Raw genomic sequence first — 5,906 nt, 5'->3', positions numbered from 1 at the left:
AAATTACAAATTACTTTTGCAGTATAAAAAATATGGCTAAATGCAAAATCAAACTTTGTAGATGGCCTAAATTACAAATTTCTTCGTGTGGGGGGCTTTTTTTTATACTTTTTCCTAAAACAATAAATATATTAATTTAAACTTAAAACTTAAAAAAAAAAAAAAAAAAAAAAAGACAACTTAAACTTAAAACTAAAAAATAATCTGAGAAAAATGTATAACTCCCCCAAAACTGGCCTTAACCATTTTGGTGGGGTTTTTGGCAATTCATCCAATTGAGTTAACGGGTAAATAATTTAAGGGATCACTCATTTTGCATTTTGTCCCTCATAAGCATATATATATATATATATATATTCGTAAACGCCAATTGATAAAAAAAACCTCAAACCACATGGGGAATCGTTACTCCTGTAAAATGAGTAATTTTTTAGAAGTCTTTTTAATTCTCAATCCTTCCAGACGACGTAGTTAAACAATTACCATCAAAACCCAATAATGATTCATATATCACAAAGCCTTAATCTACATTTTAATAACTGCATCACATTGTAGGATACGTGAAAGACGCAGAGCACTGCATTATATATATATATATATATATATATATATATATTCCGTATTATCTCATGGTATAGGGATCTAATTTATAAAATTAGAGACTCGTAAAACTAATTGATAAAAACCCACGTGGAACTGTTACATAGAGAAAATAACAAAAAATTATATTTTGTTGATGCAAGCTTTTGTCTCCCTCTTCACGATTAATAAGTTCCAGTCAGGTGTGGTTAATTTCAAACAAAATTTTCTTTTTCCTCTTGTTTGTTTGGCAGCAAAGAATTTCAAATTTCAAGAGTTGATGGTTCTTGAACTTGTACAAGGATTCAAACCCTTAAGAATTGACATTTATAATCGTTTAAATAACTTAGAAGGAAATCTATAATATATTTTAAACATTATGTTTTAAAATATAAATTAAGATTGTTTGAAATTATATTCATTTAGGCTCTATTTGTTTCGTTCTAAAATATTTTTTATAAAATACTTTTTTTTTTTTTTTTTTTACGAAAAATATTTGAATAGTAATTATCACTTTTCTATTGCAAACCAAGCATTGAAAAATGTTTTCAACAAAACATTTGAGGATACCAGTTAAAAACGAATAATAATAATAAGTAAAAAATATATTTTACCCCCTGAACTATCTATCTATTTGCACTTTTAACTCCAATATTTAAAAAGTGACACTTTACTCCCCCCAAACTTCCAAATTATTGTAATTCGACCATTTTGACTTTTTTTTTTTCCCAAATGCCCCCATCCCAAGTTTAAAAAAATAAAAAATAAATAAAAATTAAGGGATGACAGGCCACCCCTTAATTTTTAATTTTTTTTTTTTTTAACTTGGGATGGGGGCATTTTGAGGAAAAAAAAAAGAAGTCAGAATAATTACAACAATTTGGTAGTTTTGGGGGGGTAAAGTATCACTTTTTAAACATTGGGGTTAAAAGTGCAAATGAGTGGATAGTTCAGGGGGTAAAATGTATTTTTTCCTAATAATAATAATAATAAAATTCAGTAATTTTTTTTCAAAAAAAAAATATTTTTTCAACCAAAAATATTTTAAGTCAATTTTAAAGATTGAATAACTGAAGCATTAGTAAGATGGTGCTGGTGCAACTGTTATGGTGGCTTATTTTCTCACCTCTACAAGACTACAAGGCTTCCAGAAGCACAAAAGTGAATACCTGATTTATTCAAATAAAGTATTTATTAAAGAAAATATATCAAACCAAGGTGAATACCTGATTTATTGACGCAGTAACATTAAAGCTAAATAGGCAACCAAATAAATATTCTAGAAAGTATTATCGTTACAAGAAAACCATGACTTCCGCAGCCGAAGAAAAGCTTAATGATACGCAGACAATAAGCTGAAGAAAAGCTTGTGATGTGAAATGGAGGTTACTTTGATGCATTAAAGATTGAGACCTTTACTGGAAAAGGGATCGTTTCTAGTTGAATTTAATTGGAGAGGAACTGGTCTCTTCATTTAGAATGGCAGAATTGTAATTTTATAATTTTTTTTTGACAATTCTACCTTTCATTTAGAAGGGACAAGATCCTCTTCATTGAATTCAATTGGAGAGGATCTTTCTCCCCTTTACTGTGGTAAACATACTTGGTGCATTGGGTGATCACATGTAGCATTATGAGAAAGTTTTTATTAATACGAAATCCAAGTCATTTTCTTAAAAAAGATAATAAATTTATCATTGAAATAGATTTTATATATTGGATTGTCCTTGGTCTCTAGCTAGAGCATTTTGGTAAGGAATACCGAAGTAATGTACATATGATAAGGCTTTCACAAGTACAAAAATAATAAATAAAAGCAGTGACTTAAGGACAAAGAGGTGGAGAATTAAAGTGACACTATCTTTGGCTTTAATTCTGTTATAAATGGAAGATTTCATGGAATAATCAAAACTTAATATTAAGTAAGTCTGAGGAATTTATTGATTTAATCAATATAAACTAGAGTGAACTTACAATTGTTTAGTGGAATCAATCGTAAGTAAATAGTAACTTTGGATAGTCGGGACTATTTGAAGCTCAATTTTTTTTTTTCTCTTTATGTCACTCACCAAGCTATTGTAAATTTACCAGGTCAGACTTTTTATTTACTAAGCTACTTGTTTTTATTTTTTAAAACACGGGTTAGAGAAAAACTGTAGAGAAGATGCAAAATAGGGAGACTGGACTTGGAATAAAATCAAAGCCCAAGAGCCATGTAGTAGACGCATGGGCCAGGGACAAATTCAGTGGCCCCACCACCACTTCCTAAAGAGACAACAATGGTATTTAATATTTATTTGTGTTGCTCATGTAGGATGAAAGATAAATATTGGAATAGGATCCTCTACACTTTAAATGAAATTGATTTTAAATGAAATTGATAGTGTCCGGTTAGTGTTTTTTAGAAAGATAAAATCGTCATTTTAATTTTTGGACAATTTTACCCCTTGATATTACCCATTTCAAATGAAATGGAAAGAATCATTTTTCATAAATATTATGTTAATTACAATCTTTTAGGAGAATTTAACAAACCAACAAAAATAATTATTGGTGTTATGTGCTTTGGTGAGCATATTAGCGTAATTCAAATACAAAAACATTTAAGATGATAAGCAACAAGAAAATTTCCTCATATATAAATTATTACACACTCCAAAACTTGAACACTTGATGACAAAGAAATTGGATGTATGCAGAAATTCATGTAGATACTCATATTGTCTTTTTGTTACCAATCAGAAGTAGCAATTAACACACTTTAGGAAGGAATGTATCAAACAAATACATATTGTTCTAGCATTTTTCTTCTTCTTTATACATTGCAAAACAAGAAAATAAAGAAGCAATATCAAAACAATTGACCATAGATTAGCCCCGTTTATTTCAATAGCATGGGAATGAATGTCCCTCTCACCAACTTCAAAGAAAGAAACGCGATACTTTGTGCCACAAACTATACATTGAAAAGCCATATTCCCGTTCTGCATATTAAGAATGATCTTTGTCTTCTTCAGAATTTCAGAATTTTGAACCTTTGCATGACAGAAAACACCATGTTGAAGATAAAAGTATCTAGGGGTGCAAAGGCGGTTAAGGTTAGCGGTTAGTGGCAATAACCGCTAACCGTAACCGCCTTAGCGGTTAGTAGATTTCACTAACCGCAACCGCTAACCGCTAAGCGGTTAGCGGTTAGCGGTTAACCGCCGGTTAGCGGTTAGTGAAATAGATAACCGCCCGCTAACCGCTTTTTTAAAATTGGGCTTTTTTTTTTTGTCTTTCTTTAAGGCTTTTTAGGCTTATTTTTTGGGGCTTTTTTTTACCCTCATTTTTTTTTCTTGTATTTTTAATATCTTCTTGGGCCCAATTGCTATAAAAAGAGCCCATATTGAAAAATCAAAAATATTTGACCCAAAATTTACATTTACTTGTACTTTTAAAAAAATTTCCTTAAATATTAAATCATAATCGGTTAACTTTTTTTTAAACAAAAAATAAATAAATAAAAATAAAAATTCAACACAACATACAAAAAAAAAGTTCAGAATTCAGACAACTGTCACAACATATAAAAAAAGTTCAACAAAAAGCATATAAAATAAGTTCAAATAAAACATTAAATGATACAAATACATTTATACTTCAATTGTGATTATAAGTAACACATTGTTAAATCTAATGTCAATTACTTAATTTGATATTATATAATTATATAGTCTCATTAAATTATATCATATGATTCATATGATTAATTATTTAAATTCTTATCATATTTACTTATAATCTTTTTTCTTTGAATTGAACTTAATATCTAATGGTAAATGGTAATGTTCAAATTCCTAAATCCTAAATTCCTAAAGTATCTAATAATGCTTTAATTAAATTGTAGACTTGTAGTTATAAGTAATATATTGTTTAATTCAATTGAATCAATTGTGATTATCATTGTACATGAATCATATGATTAACTTGTAGACTTATGACTTATGAGTTATGTCATATTATATATGTATTATTTATTATTATATAATCATATGATTTAATGATCAAATCATCATGTGATATAATCATATCAATTATAGTGATAATATATAAATTACTAAAATTATAATGATAATACATTAATACTTAAATTGTGTTTATAAGTAACACATTGGTCATTGTTTAATCCAATGTCAATTACTTAATTTGATATTATACGAATCATATCATCATTGTACATTAATAATATGATTCACTTGAAGTCTTGAATAAAGTATTTGGATTATCATTGAATCATATGATTAAGTATTGATATTATACATTTATATTATTCATATACATATGTAGACTTATAAGTTTATAACATACATTGGAAATAAGTCTCTAGATATTTAATTGTTGTATTAGTATGAATTGGTATACTTATGAGTTATGTTATATTATATATGTATAATTTGTTATTATATAATCAAATGATTTAATGATCAATCTCATGTGATATAATCAAATAAATTATAGTGATAATATATTAATACTTAAATTGTGATTTAATTATTTTTTTAAAAAAATTGTGATTTAATGATCAAGTGATTATATGATATAATCATATAAATTATAGTGATAATATATTAATACTCAAATTGTGATTTAATTATTTTTTTTTAAAAATTGTGATTTAATGATCAAGTGATTATGTTATATGTATAAATATTTTTATAATTATAATTATAAAAATATATTATATAAAAAGGCGGTTAGCGGTTAGCGGTTACGATTAGTAAACCCAATAACCGCTAACCGCTAGGTGGTTATAGCGGTTAGGCGGTTAGCGGTTAATGCGGTTAGGCGGTTAGGCGGTTGGCGGTTATAACGGTTAGCGGTTAGCGGGCGGTTAAAAACCGCCCGCCTTTGCACCCCTAAAAGTATCAATCATTAGAACCGTTCACATCATCAAAGAAAATTTCATAAAAGAATCATAGAAAACAAAGTGTAATTCGATCTATCTTCTTCTTTTACTTGCAATAATTAAGAACAATAAAAAATTAAAAAAGAAAAAACCCAAATCATACCACTTTGACTTTCCATTTAGAATAAAAATATTATTTTTGGGTGTGTTTAGGATGCATATAAGCATTAACTATATATTATGAGTAATCATTGAGTGATTTATGAGCACTATATTTTTGCTAAAAATGGCAAAGTTTAGAGTCCTAATATAAATTACAAGGTGGTATAAGAGTTGTTTGTAAGAATAGAATTTTCCAAAACTATAATCATTAAGCAGTTCTTGTGGATTAATTTCCAAAACCTATATATATATTTCAAAAGAGTATAAGTTGATTAGC

This window comes from Corylus avellana, chromosome ca5 (genome assembly GCF_901000735.1).
Source record: "Corylus avellana chromosome ca5, CavTom2PMs-1.0".
In the NCBI taxonomy this organism is placed as follows: Eukaryota; Viridiplantae; Streptophyta; class Magnoliopsida; order Fagales; family Betulaceae; genus Corylus; species Corylus avellana.
Note: the sequence above shows the minus strand (reverse complement) of the source record.